At 43.5% G+C, this 15,432-nt stretch overlaps 1 pseudogene; it reads right to left on the reverse strand.

Moving 5' to 3' along the window:
• Nucleotides 1-1,915: 1,915 nt before the first annotated feature.
• LOC130479013 (cholesterol 24-hydroxylase-like) overlaps nt 1,916-15,432 on the reverse strand; it is a 31,955-nt pseudogene continuing 18,438 nt past the window's right edge.

The following is a 15,432-nucleotide window of genomic DNA, read 5'->3' on the forward strand; positions in this document are numbered from 1 at the left end:
CATCAGCTGCGTGTCCCGGATGCATGGGTACCAAGCGACCACCTGGGTTTTTCAGATTTGCACTCCACGCTATCCACTTTGCAGTATTCAGCGAATAAAACAAAACAGTGCACTGGGTTCAGAGGGGACCATCGTTTGCCTAGCCCTGGGGCCCCAAACACTGCCTGTGCCACAGACTGCAGCTCTGGGTTACTTCCTGCAAGCGTGGGATACAACTATAATAATATGACAGTACACCTATTAATGGGCAGAGTGCATGGCTCTAAATCTTGCTCCAGAACACACCTGGTATTAAGATGCAAAGTTTCTAGGCATGTGTGGGGAACCAGCATCTCTCTCTTCAGGAAGTAGCCACTGCTTAAAAGTAAACTAACTGGTCTGATGAGAAGAATCCATCACCTTGGTGGATTTGGGAAGAACTCACCATGACGTTTTGCAGGCAAGAACCAGCTCAGACTATAGGTTGAGTATCCCTTATCCAGACTGCTTGGGAGCAGAAGTGGTCCATATCTTGGATCTTTCTGTATATTGGAAGATTTTGGAATTTTTGCATATACATAATGAGATATCTTGGGGATGGGACCCACATTCATTTCTGTTTTATATACACTTTATACACATAGCCTGAAAGTAATTTTAAACAATATTTTTAATAAGTTTGTGTACATTGAACCATCAGAAAGCAAAGGTGTAACTATCTCACCAGAATACCTGTATCAACGAACAACAAACAAACTGACAAAGGCAGGCTATCAGTCTCCACCCACCATGAACTGTACACTGTATTTTATTTTATTAGGTGGAAGGAAACATTGAAAGCTGGCAGCACGGATCTGCCTGCATGCCAGCTCGAAGGGTCTGGTTTTTGGATCAGTCCGGATATGGGATGTCTGGATAAGGGATACCCTACCTGAATCTGTTGCCGTTTCCTGTTCACCCCTTTATTTATGAGTTTGCTACATCAGTTTTGTTGCATTGTTCAGTAGGGCAGAAAGGTTGAGTTTAAAGATTTTTTAAAAAATTAAATCAATGTGTCTTGCAAGTTCTGTGCCTGAATTAGTCCTCCAGAAGCCACACTTGGATTTTAGATTGTTTTCACAAGGTGCTTGGGTGCTGTAGCAATTCCCAGCTGCCCTAGAAACTATGGATGCAGGCCTCCGTGGGCTCTCAGTGGATGGCACCATGAGGAAGCTCCAATACTCCTGGGGAGCAGAGAGCTAATGCAAAGTGGTAACTTTTTATACAGGATTTGCTTCAGGTTCTGGATAGAGAAAGCTATCTCATTGGCACCCGCCAACACCTTTTCTGGCGCTCAACAAGTATTTTTAGAAAATGGGTTGGGCAAGGCTTCTGATTGGCTGTGATTTTAAAAAAAATGTTGCTTTGGCAGCAGCTGCCACCATAGCATAAGGATCTGCACTGTGTTACTGAAGTTAAGCTGTGGCAATCATGTTGTGGCTGGCTCCACCTCCTGCGGCAGCCATTTTGTTGCTGCGCTAGGGATGCCAGCCTCCATGTGGGACCTGGGGATCCCCTGGAATCACACCTCATCTCCACACTACAGAGATTAGTCCTCCTGAAGAAAACGGATGCTTTGGAGGGTGGGCTGTATGGCATTGTACCCCACTGAGGTCCCTGTCTTCTCCCTAGGCTCCACCCCCAAATCTTCAGGAGTTTCCCAAACCTGGATCTGGCAACCCTACATGCTGTGTTGGAATTCCAAATGTGCTGTCAAAAAGGTTGGGGACCCCTGCCCTAAACAATTGGCCCAAGTGAGTCGACAGTTATTCCCTCTGATATTCTGCAATCAAATGATAAATTCTGTTGCACCTGTTTTGCAAATGGAATATTAACACGTTCCAGCTGCAATTCCAAAATGCAGGGGAGGAGGTATACCCCAGAATAAACATTTTGTTTATTCCCCCAAAGCAAGAGGGCTGCGTGGCTTCAGTCTGCACACCACACCATCCAATGGCCTCAGCGTTCCCACTTCCAAAATTTTAAAACTCTGTGGTGGGACGAGCTGGAATTCAAACCTTTGCAGAAATTTGGCCAACACCACTTTCGCCTCCATCTGCAATTGAAAAGAACCAAAACAGTAAGCTGGCTGAACCAGCTTTGGACACGGGAAGGCATAGAACTGAAGCTCCATGAAAGTGTATCTTCTATTCATTCACAGTTTCATACAGCGTCTATAATTTACTTTATTGATAGTCTGCTTTCTCTCTGAGATGTATGTGTCTGTCCATTGGTTTGTGGCAGGGATTACTCAACAGAAAATAAAGCTAGGAGCCTCAAAACTGGCCACAAGCTTCAGGATGATCATGGAAGATGCAGTGTCAAAACTGAAAGGACTCAGAATAGACTATGTCCATAACATTCCCCCCCATTCTATTCACAATAGCAGGAACTGCTGTCTGTTTGTGGCAGGTATAACCCATCAGAAAATTAAGTTAGAAGTCACAAAATTGGCCATCAGCTTCAGATTGGGGAGGGGCTGTGGCTCAGAGACAGAACATCTGCCTGGCATGCAGAAGGTCCCAGGTTCAATCCCAGGCATCTCCAGTTAAAGGGACTAGGCAAGTAGGTGATGTGAAAGACCTCTGCCTGAGTCCCTGGAGAGCTGCTGCCGGTCTGAGTAGACAATACTGACTCTGATGAACCAAGGGTCTGATTCAGTATAAGGCAGTTTCATATGTTCATATGACTGTGGGAACTGGAGCACTGAAAATGAAGGCCACTGGAACATGCTGTCCCAGAATATCTCCAGAGCGTCCCTCTCCTATTTGCGTTCATTTCTTGGGAAGCCGCCATGTTTTCTGCTGGCCCACCCATCCCTTCACCCACCTTCTGCCACAGGCTAGAGAGAAGGTGGGCAGTTCAAGCAAAGGGACCAGCGAAATACCCAAGTAGGACAGAAAGTTGCATCCTCTCATGATACCTTGAACTTCTAAAGATGCAGGGACAACCTGTAGCCATATTGATGATGCTCTTACCTGTGAAAATATCTGCCCAATACAGGAACGAGGTCCCAGGGAAAACGGGAAATAGGAAAAGTATGGCCTAGAGACAGCAATGAAAGACAGTGATCATTTATATGGTTCAGCCAAATGTGATATAGAGGTTGAATAGCCCTTTTCTGAAAATCCAATATCCAAAATAAACCAAAACCTTTTGAACACCCACAAAGGGTAATAAAATGGCACGTGTGCAGGCCGGTCGCACCAATGTCAGGTTCCCCACGATGCCCCACATGCACAAAATTATTTAAATTATTGTATAAAATTACCTTCAGGTTATGAGTGTAAACAAAACATATATGAATTTTGTTTAGACTTGGGTCCCATTTTCAAGATATCTCATTATGTATATGCAAATATTCCAAAATCCAAAAAAATCCAAAATACATCTGCTGCCAAGCATTTTGGATAAGGGATGCTCAACCTGTACTTTGATCCAAAACCTTACAAGAACTTCAGCTATTTAGAATTCAGTTTTACAGAGCATACCTTCCCTCCAACATTTGTGTCTCAATTTACATATTTTTATAATGGAGATAAGAAGATGGATCTTAGTTCTCCAATAGCTCGGCATAATCTCTGTGTTGCTTAAGAATTAAGACTGGCAACTTTTCCCATTGACTGTAAGTCTTGCTCTAGCAGGTAACATTATTACGCCTCATCTCCACACCATTAAAAAAATTATCTGTTGATTTCTATCATTCTACCAGCAGTGCCGTCCTAAGGCCATAGACTTGTTCTCCATGATGGACTCAGAAGTGGTTAAGTCTGATGAAGATGGCACTGCAGGTCATTTACAATCAACAATATTAATAAAAAAATTTATTAAGACTAGGCAAAATCATTACAAAGTGAGCAAGTTTGCCAGTTCTCCCTTGGGCTGAGCAAAAAAGTATGAATTCACACATCTTAACTCATTTATGGAATTCACTGCTGCTTTGATAGGATGATGTTGGCCACTAGTTTAAAATGGTAAAGGTCCCCTGTGCAAGCACCAGGTCATTCCTGACCTATGGGGCGACATCACATCCCGACGTTTACTAGGCAGACTTTGTTTATGGGGTGGTTTGCCAGTGCCTTCCTCAGTCATCTTCCCTTTACCACCAGCAAGCTGGGTACTTATTTGACCGACCTAGGAAGGATGGAAGGCTGAGTCAACCTTGAGCCGGCCACCTGAAACCAACTTCCGTTGGGATCGAACTCAGGTCGTGAGCAGAGCTTTTGACTGCAGTACTGCAGCTTACCACTCTGCGCCACGGGGCTCCTTGGCCACTAGTTTAGATGGCTTTAAAAGGGGGATTATGGAGGTCTAATTAATGACTGTATTCCATGATAGTTAAATGGAACTTCCGGTTCAGAAGCAGTGTACCACTGCATACAGGATGATGTGGAACCACAGAGAGGGGGAGGGCTTTGGTGGAGTGAGCAACTCAGAATGCCTGGACATTGGGGGGGGGGGCACTACATCAGTCTAAGTTATCTCTTTGAATGGGAAGTCTCTCTCTTCTGCCCTCTGACTCCTTTCTGTGACCTTTGTTCTTCCCTTTCTCCACATGGCTTTTCATGGAGTCACACATATCTACAGGTCTCTCAGGTAGAAACAATGTCTCATACACACGATGCCAGATCATCTGGCGACTTGTGATAGGGAAAGCACTCTTTAGATTAGGCTTCTCTTTCTTCCTTTCGACTGCAACCTGAACGTCAACTAAATCTACTAGAACAAATGTAAGTTTGACTTTTTGCAGTATACTTCTTGGGAGTTTTATTTACGGCACTCCATATCATGCTTCTATGACTGGGCAAATTCTGCTATATTAACCAAATTTTCCAATAGCTATAACTTTCATTCCTTGTTTCTGGGCTCCTTAGGGGCAAATATTTAGCCTTTGTTAGAAAAAGGAGCTCTGGACTACATGGATCAGCATGTTCTCACGTTTCTAACACATTCATTTTGATAAAGTACAAATTGTGGTATTATGGCTGCTGTTAGCTGCCCTGAGCCCAGGTTGTGCAGGGAAAGGGTAGGGTAGAAACCTAATAAAATAAAGCAAAAGAACCTTGGACAGAATTTACCCAACATATCAGACAATACACACGCATGAACACATGAAGCTACCTTATAACGAGACAGATCACTGGCCTATCAAGATCATTACTGCCTATTCTAACCAGCAGCAGCTGTCCAGGGTCTTCCACATCATCTACCAGCTGATCCTTTAAACAGACTCACGTGGGTCGGTCTTTGTTAAATCGGTTTGGATCAAAGAGCAGTGGGTCTTTGAAAAACTTCTCCATGCGTCCCATAGAGTATGTGTTGAACTGCCAACAAAAAAAAAAGTGAGTAATGTTATTAGGTGGCAAGAAGTATGGTCACCTATATGAACAGATAGATACACATTTCACCATACACATTACACCACATCTGTGGCAGCATAACTCTGGAACTCTCTCCCCAGGGAGACTCTTCTGTTGCTGTCTTCTAACAATGGGTGAAGACTTTTTCTGTTTTATATGGAGTTCCATCAATGATCCCGCCTTCCTGCTCTACATTTTAACTGTTTTTATGCTCTTGTATGTTTTAGCTCTGGTTTTAATGGTGTGTTTCTTTTTAGTTTTAATGATTTAATTGCATTGTTTATTGAAGGTCCCATCTGTCAACTGTATTGAATCACTCTGCCTAATCCGCCTTGATTTCAAGTGAGAAAAGCATACTATAAATAATGTAAATAAAAATAAAATAATTTATTCTTATTTGGCTAATTATGGTTGTACAAAAATGCATATTTTTTCTTATTGTGCATCATATTGTGTGCATTTTTTCTTATTCTGCATTGTTATGAGTTTGCATAATTTATTTCACATCTGCTTGTCATGAGGATGGGCGATTAGCTAGGCTGGGTGCGGAAGTTCTCCCTCTGACACCTGGTAATCTGGTTCGGCCTTCTTTCCCCAACACACTCATCTTGGGCTTCTGACTGTTCACTTGCCCTTACAGGCTTTATATAATTAATAGCTTTGCAACCCTGAGGACAAGAGCCATGCTTTTTTCAAAACAGCGAAATATGAGATTCTCACAAGAAAGAACACTGCAGTCACTAACAGACTTTGCTGCCTTTCTGCACTCCTGAAAAATTGCATATAGCATGCTTCAAACTTTAAAAACAAACTTTAAAAACAAAGGATTTCTCCAGGGCCTGTAAAGCGGAACTATTCTGCCAGGCCTATAATTGAGGGCAGCTACAAGTTTATCCATCGTTGCTGGCCTCCCGATCTCCCCCACACACTTTTGCTACCTGGGGGGGGGGGGGGTTTGATCTGCTGAAATCCGGTTCCTTGGTAGCATTTGGGATTGTTTAATGCCATCTTGTTTTGTAGTTTATGATATGTTTTAACTGGTGTTTTTATAGTTTTATGTACTTTTAAGAGGATGTTACCCGCCCTGAGAACTGTGTACAGTTCTGGTCACCACACCTAAAAAAGGATATTGCAGAGCTTGAGAAGGTGCAGAAAAGAGCAACCAAAATGATCAGGGGACTAGAGCAGCTGTCCTATGAGGAGCGGTTAAAAGGCTTAGGGCTGTTTAGCTTGGAAAGAAGGCGGTTAAGGGGAGACATGACAAAGGTCTATAAAATTATGCATGGTATGGAGACAGTGAACAGGGAGAAGCTTTTCTCCATCTTTCATAATACTAGAACGCGGGGTCATCTGCTGATGCTGGAGGGTGAGACATTCAAAACAGACCAAAAAAAATTTCTTCAAACAACGCAAAGTTAAATTGTGGAACTCCCTGCCCCAGGATGTGGTGATGGCTGCCTACTTGGAAGGCTTTAAGAAGGGAGTGGACATGTTCATGGAGGAGAGGGGTATTCATGGCTACTAGTCAAAATGGATACTAGTCATGATACCAGTCCAGGATCAGAAGAGCATACCTATTGTATTAGGTGATTTGGAACCCAGGCATGACAATGCTGCTACAGTTGTCTTGTTTGTGGGCTTCCTAGAGGCACCCGGTTGGCCACTAACAGACTGCTGCCTGGATGGGCCTTAGTCTGATCCAGCATGCTTTCTTATGTTCTTACGGGCTATAAACTTGAAAAACAAATAAATATACAAATCAGTGAGGAATCCGAAAGTGTGGTGCTGAAAGCGAATGTGTGTGTGTATAAAGGCATCTTCACATTGTTTTCTTCTTCATTGTTTTCACTGATCTAAAGGTACATGTATCTTGCTCTGAATCTACTTCTGATTTTGACTCTCTCTTCCTTGTTTTGGAAAGGCTTTGGACCTGTTTTGTTTTTCAAAATCCCAGGACCTGGCAGGCAGGGTTTATTTCAACTTGAAACACTGCTCTGGTCTGGGGTGGGGTGTGGTTTCATGATGGCCATAATGGCCAGCAATCAGTACTTTGCAGATCCAAATGGGAAGGAAAAGGGAGGTCTCTTTGAGAGCTCATAAGGGCTGCTAACAAGCAATCTTAACAGCAGGTGTCTCCTAGAAGAGTATTTGGTTCTGAAGAAGCTTGCATGTCTATTTTAAAAGAGACATAAATACAGATCCACTGTGGCATCACCACATTTGCACTATCTACAGCTATAGACATCTTTCAGACAATCATAGATAACAGTCCATTCAACAGACTCACAAACAAAGTGGTGTTTGCTGGAATTTTGACACCTTCAATGATGCCTTCCTTTCCCGTCCAGCGTATAGTGCCTGGAACTGGTGGGTACAATCGCAGGACTTCTTTGAGGACCTGAGAAAGTGAAGATGGTTTTAACACAGTGTGGGCAGAGGAGCCGCTTCTTCAACCTCGATCCTGTTTGAAGGTAGGTTGGATGGACCTGCTTTTGGAATACTTAGGTTAACACAAGTCAGTCATCAAGTTGCTGAGTGGTTTTCAGCAAGAACTTCTCAGGCTTAGATCTCGAGTAGTAGAATGAGTGGAAGAAATGAAGTTACCCCCATGAAGCATTAGGACCTCTTGGCATGTCCAGATAAAATATGTCTCTGCTGCATTTTTTACTATGCATGGTTGCCCTGGAGGGAAGGCAGCATGGTTTAGCCCAGTCTTGTCAGCTGTTGGAAGGTTTTTGATGTTTTAGCAGGGGAACTCTAGAATCCCTTCCTCACAGTCCCCCCCCCCCCGCAATTCAGTAACACTGAGATAAATGCTTAAAATGAGGTTAGGAGGGAGACGGTTGTTATTCTTACTATAGTCCTACATCACAGAAAAGATGCTGACTGCCTCTTTCTTCTTTTGAGTGTGTGTGTTAAGTGCCGTCAAGTCACTTCTGATTCATGGCACCCCTATCAATCAATGTCTTCTAAAATGTCCTATCGTTAACAGCCTTGCTCAGATCTTGCAGACTGAGGGCCATGGCTTTCTTTATAGAATCAATCCATCTCACATTGGATCTTCCTCTTTTCCTGCTGCCTCCCACTTTTCCTAGCATTATTGTCTTTTCCAGTGACTCCTGACTTCTCATAATGTGACCAAAGTACAATAGCCTCAGTTTAGTCATTTTAGCTTCTAGGGAGCGTTCGGGTTTGATTTGAGCTAGAACCCACTGATTTGTATTTTTACCACCAGTTCTACACCACGGTAAAGTGGATTCACAGCAACTCTGGGTTACCTGGGCCCCATTTTGAGTTGTACCTGTGATAAGTATCGGAGGTTTCCAAGATCTTCATAGTTAATGTCTCTCTTCACACCAACTACCTCATCGATTTCAGCTTGAAGCCTATGAAATAGAGACAGGTGACTGTTACAACGTATTAAGGAAGATCAAGGCTTATAATTCTAGGACTAGCTTTTACCATAACTGTCATTTTTTCTCCTTCTCCCATAATAATGGAACTTGGGTGTATTCGACAAAGTTTATGGGCAATAGATTCAGAATGAACCAAAAGAAATGCTTCTTTACTCAACAATTAAATTGTGGAATCCAGTGCTGGTGGATATAGTAATGGCCAAGAGCAGAGGTAACTTTAAAAGGAGGTTAGATAGATTGATGGTAGATAGGTCCCTCATTGGCAACTAGCCATGGTGACTGAAGGGAATCTCAACATCCACAGGCACTTAACCTCTGAATACCAGTGACAGGAGGAAACATCGGAGGAAGTCCCTGGCCTCTGTGCCCTGTCTGCTGACCCCTCCAGGGCAACCAAGAGGCCACTGTGTGATACAGGATGTGGAGTAAATGGACCACTGGTCTAATCCCACAGGGCTCTTCTTATTAGGGTTGCCAGGTCCCTCTTCGCCCACTGGTGGGAGGTTTTTGGGGTGGAGCCTGAGGAGGACGGGGTTTGGGGAGAGACTTCAATGCTATAGAGTCCAATGGCCAAAGCGGCCATTTTCGCCAGGTGAACTTATCTCTATCGGCTGGAGATCAGTTGTAATAGCAGGAGACCTGGAGGTTAGCAACCCTACTTCTTATAGACACGGATAAAATGCAAAGTAGCCACAGAATGAATGGACTTCACATGAAACTATGGTTAATTAAAACAAACGATGGTTAGTGTGAGCGTTGTAAAGAGGGTTGCTCCACCAACATTAATTCATTTTGATCTGTGAGACCAGGATCTAAAACCATGATCTTTTCATGCCATGCGTAAATACAGACATACTGGCTTAATCTTGATTTAATCCTGGCTCGTTCCACAACACTGCAATCCCCACCACAGACAAAAGCAGTGACACCAGTACTGGTCAAGGCAAAGCAGGATTTGAGTGATTATCAACAAGCTGAATCCTTGTTCCAGAAACTGTCCCTAACTAAAGTAAGCCAAAGTTTCGTGTTATATCTGACCCGAGCCAAAGTCACTATAAAGTCACAGTAAGTGAACTAGAGGCCCCTTGGCTGTTTTCAGGTCCAATATTAGACCATTTCAGGTGTCTTTCACTCCAATGCAGACAGGATCCTGTCAGGTGCAAAGCCAACCACTTGTCTCCTGGATCAGTGCCCTTCTTGGTTGGTTAAGGCCAGCGTAGGAGGGGTACAAGCTTCCCTGGAAGACATTATAAACCTGTCCCACTCCTAGCTGTTCACAACAACATCACCATGAAATCAAGGGCGGAAAAAGGACAAAAAAGAGCAGATGTCAGTGAAACAAAAATCTGTTATATTAACAAAACACTGTGTAACCAAGCAATCCAACTCATTTCAAGAATGGATATGTTCCCTTAAAGGAGGTTTTGAAAAGACAACATTCTGCTCCAAGGAATAATTCTTCTCTCACACATGCATCTTCAGCAATGCAAATTCACTGATTTGGAAAATCAGTTTGATTCTGCAAAACCAAAAATAAAAAGTATTTGACAAAAGCTAATTAGATTGCTATTTTTTTTCTAGAGAAAAAACTGCAGCCAATGAAATATATTTCAGGCAAAGCTTATTAGTTTGTTTGTTTTTAAAAGAATGCAGCAATCCAGAAATGATTGGGCTCTCAATCAGAGATCAGACGAGAAAGTTGTAACTGCCCCTTAAAACAGTATATCCAAACTGTGCAGTCAATACCAATTCTTCTGATTGAACAGGATGTTACACTGTGCTTAAAACAATTGCCACTGACAATATCCATTAATGGTGGATTCAAACATTGTGTTTGTTGACATGAATAAGTACCCAAAGGTATGTGGGACTCCATACACATACGGAAATAAATTTGTATGAACTGGTCCCTGGAGTCTATAAAAACAGAAAAGCTGTCGAAACTACAAGTTAGGAAAAGGAGGAGGTAACGTCAAACATTTGGACAACTCTGCTTACTTACTTTGCCAATATTTCTGGTTGCCGCCCCAGCTCCATGATGGCGAAAGACAGCTGACTGGCAGTGGTTTCATGACCTGTGGGATCAATAATCTGCTTAAACGAGGTAAGAGGTCTCTGAGTGGAGGCTAGGGTCTGCTTAGCATCTCTCGATCAGTGGCTTAGAATAAATTTAGATGGACAAGGCCTTCTTCTGCTGATTTTACAAGATAGCTTCCAGTCAAGGTGGCTTGTTGCAGTTCAAAATTATCTAGAGAGAATAGGTCTTGCTCCCCACACCCTATTAGAGTTGGATAGAGCAAAAGTCAAACAAATTATCAATCAGAGGGTGGAAGATATCAAATGGCCGGCTGATCTTTCAAGGACGCCTTTTTTCTCTCCCCAATAAACACTAGATACATGCTGGCACCAGCTTCTTACCTTTCGCTCCTTGAAGTCAACAGATACAGAAGAGCGTTTACTCTAGCCAGATGCTCTGCCTTGCCATTGGCAGTCTTAGAAGGCAGGTATAAAAAGATCTACTTCTTGGAAAGTGTTTATGTATACTTGGGGAAGTAGAGACTCGAGAACGTGTGTTTTCTCGTTGTCCTTTTTACAACGGAGTGCGAATGAATATTATCCTTTATTAAAGAAAATTCCAGGTCATTCTGAAAAAACTTGACTCGAAAAACTCCTCTCTGACGAAAATCCACATATTACAAGTAATGCTGCTAAGTTCTGTGCTTTTGTATATAAAATTTGCCACAGGTATAATAAAAATGCTAAATGAATTAAAATTTTAAATTTCATATTCATATTTTTACTGTATTTTATTTTTATGTTAGCTTTTACAGATTTGTTTGTTGACTTGGTTGTTTGTTGACCCTGGTTGAGGACAGCAGGACACTCTTCGGGCCAGGGACCACCAGCACGTTGGTATGAGCTGTGCACTTTCTGGGGGGGCCTATCAGGAGAGACAGTCCCACAGATACGATGGCATCAGGTTATATCTATTATCATTGCTGAAATTTTCTGACCCATCTGGATGCAGCTACATAAGAACATAAGAAAGGCCCTGCTGGATCAGACAAAGGCCCATCAAGTCCAGCAGTCTGTTCACACAGTGGCCAACCAGGTGCCTCTAGGAAGCCACAAACAAGACGACTGCAGCAGCACCAACCTGCCTTTGTTCCATGTAATTTCCTAGTCGCTGCCAGTAACTTTAGCCATTGGCCCTGATCCAGCTTAAGCCATTCACAAGCACATGACCAAGAACTCGTAACCGCAGATGGATGATCATTTTCATCCATGTCATGATACTAATTCAGCCAGTCCCAACAGGCCCAGGTGAACAACTCACTGTGACTGCAAATCAGTCCAGAATACACTGATTGTTAATTAAAAGGGGGTAATACGTCTACTGACCTGCAAAGAAGAAGGTGATGAAGTTGTCCAGCATGCTTTCATCATCACAATCTCCCTCCTGTGCTGTATTGAGGCAGGAAACAAAGGGCAGAGGTTGACATTCTACTTCAAAGGGGAAAGAGGACAAAAATACAACAGGGCTGTAAAGACATAGAAACATTGACAGACTACTGGATCCACCCTTTTTGTGTGCATATTAAAAGAATGTGACGCATGAAGCAGCTATAGGAACAGACCGTCTTCCCACACATCAAGATGTGGAGTGGAACACCTACAGAACAACAGTTCTAAAGGGGACAAGGAGCAATCTAGTTTACTAGCATTCCAATACACTTTAAGTCCAAAATACAAGAACTCGAGGGCATCCAATGAAGCTGATGAGCAGCAGATTCAGGAGGGACAATAGGAAATATGTTTTCACACAGTGAGTGATTAAAATGTGGAATTCACTGCCAGAGGATGCAGTGACAGCCACAGGCATAGAAGGCTTTAAAAGGGGATTAGACAGATTCATGGAAGACAGGTCTATCAGTGGCTGCTAGCTGTGATGACTAAAAGGAACATCCATGTTCAGAGGCAGTAAGCTTCTGAGTACCAGTGCCAGGAGGTAACATCAGGAGAAGACCTCAGCCTTCTAGGTCCTATTGTTGGACCTCCAGAGGAACTGGTTGGCCACTGTGCCAACAGCAAAACCATAACAGAAAGGGGAAGAAAAACTTCAACCCAGAAAAGCCAGCTAACCAGGAAGGTCATGCCCTTGCGCCAGAGATATGCTGCCGGTGAGGCTGTGCCAGTGCCTGTGGCTTGCGCTGCTGTGCGGCTCCCCCACAACAGTGTAAGTTTTCCCGTGCCAGTTGTCCATGCCAGTTTGGACAGCATAAGTGGCACTTATACCGTCATACGGGTCATGCCACCTCCTCACCAGTTTCGGCCCCCACTTCAGGACTGCGTGGTTAATTTATTTCTGCACCGAAGCCAGCTGAGTGACCTTGGGCTACTCACAGCTCTATTAGAGCTCTCTCAGCCCCACCTAGCTCACAGGGTGTCTGTTGTGGGGAGAGGAAGGGAAGGTGATGATAAGCTGGTTTGATTCTTCATTAAATGGCAGAGAAAGTTCGCATATAAAAACCAACTCTTCTTCTACTGACAGGCCACAGGTCAGACTGAAGAATCATAGAAGTTACAACTTGGAGACATAGGATAGCAAGCTAGAGGCAATGATTCAGCCTAAGAGAAGCTATCTAAAGCATCCCTAACTGATATCTTTATCCAACCTATACCTTAAGGATACAAGAGCCCTGCTGGATCAGACCAGTGGTCCATCTAGTCCAACAGTGGCCAACCAATTAAATCTGGAGGGCCAACAACAGGACATAGAGGCCAAGGCCTTCCCCTGGTGTTACCTCCTGGCACTGGTTTACAGAGGTTTACTGCCTCTGAACATTCCTTTAGCATATTATTTGATTGCAAACCTGCTCATATAATCAAGGAGTTTTCCTCTAACACAAGGGTCAAATTTACCATCCTATAGTTTAAACCATCTGCTAAAGCAAGAAGAATGATTGGTTTCTCTCTACAAGCAGTCTCTTACCTGCACTTTTTAATATCTGGGTGAGAATATCCACAGGGGTCTCCTCTCCATTCTGGATGGCCTTGCGCCTCCGCTGGATACACTCTTTCCCGGTACGACGTAACAGCCTCAAGCTTTCCTGAGCTTCTTTCACCACTTTTCTATTCCATGGCATGTACTAAGCAGAAATAAGATCATACCATGAGCACAGTAGCATAAAATTAAACGGGATGAAACAGAATGTAGCTGCCAATCAAATGCTTCTGATCAAAGCTAGGGTACACAGAAGGTAAATTCTGACCCTCTTATCAATTTGGATTCTCTGGTTATTATTAGAGGAAGAAGAAGAGGAGGGAGAGGAGGGAGAAGCGGAGTTAGTTTTTACACCCTGCTTTTCTCTACCTTAAGGAGTCTCAAAGCGGCTATAATCACAATCCCTTCCTCTCCCCACAACAGACACCTTGTGAGGTAGGTGGAGCTGAGAGAGTTCTTAGAGAACTGGAACTAGCCCAAGGTCACCCAGCAGGCTGCATGTGGAGGAGTGGGGAATCAAACCTAGTTCTCTGGATTAGAATCCACCGCTCTTAACCACTACACCACGCTGGTGTATTTGTATTTATATACGTTTGTTCTATCATTTTATTTGGTCTCTATTTATGCTGTTTTTGTTCTATCCATTTCCATTGGTTTCAGTTCAAACACAAGACTGTAACTTTTCTCCACCACCCCTTCCAATTGAGACGACTATTTCAGGGATTATCCCCTCCACAGTGGGTTCTGGCCTGCCAAATTGCAGGTAGATGGGGAAGTTGCCCCATCTGAAAGGCAAAGGAACCACACATTAGTGGCTCAGAGTTTCCTCCCCACCAACAAGGATTATTTTTTTATATATTTGGTTGTACAAGTGCCAGCAATTCGTATCCAACTTATGGTGACCGCTCCTGGGGCTTTCAAGGGAAGAGATGAGCAGAGGTTGTTTGCCATTGTCTGCCTCTATGTAGTGATCCTAGACTTCCTTGGTGGTCTCCCATCCAAGTATTGACCAGGGCTAACCCTGTTTAGCTTTCGAGATCTGAATGGATCAGGCTAGCCTGGATCAGTCAGGACAGGGCAATTTTTATAGGACCAGGTAGAAATCTTTTGGCTCCTTGTGTCACCTGATCTCTGCTTAGACAGATGATGCAATACCACCCCCTGGCCATGTGCAGCAGTGCTGAAAAATATCAGAAAGCAGCCAACAGGACATCCTTTGACAAACAGCCACACTCATGCAGGAAACAAGGCACTAGATTTCATCCCTAGAGTCCTCGGTTTGAAATCCAGAGCACTTTCAGTCACTTCTGCAATGGCCATACTTTGCAGACCCCTGAATAAGTTTTAAAAGCCACAACTTTTAGCTTTGGACTGGGAAAGAAGTCATATCAGAAAAGACTGCACTGACCTGGAAGAATGGCTTATGAGTGTCAATAACACCTTTCATAAGCGCAGACACTGCATTTGGGAAAGGTGTCAGGTCATCATGCAGGGTGTTCAATTCTAGACCGAAACCCACCTGACAATATTAGAAAAAATGAGAAGATGCATCAGCGTAAATACCTGTGCTGGGCTGAGGTTGTCGCGGTTCGGGCCGTTAAGTGCCTACACTCTTAGAATGTACCATTTACTG

This window comes from Euleptes europaea, chromosome 6 (assembly GCF_029931775.1).
Source record: "Euleptes europaea isolate rEulEur1 chromosome 6, rEulEur1.hap1, whole genome shotgun sequence".
Taxonomy (NCBI): domain Eukaryota; kingdom Metazoa; phylum Chordata; class Lepidosauria; order Squamata; family Sphaerodactylidae; genus Euleptes; species Euleptes europaea.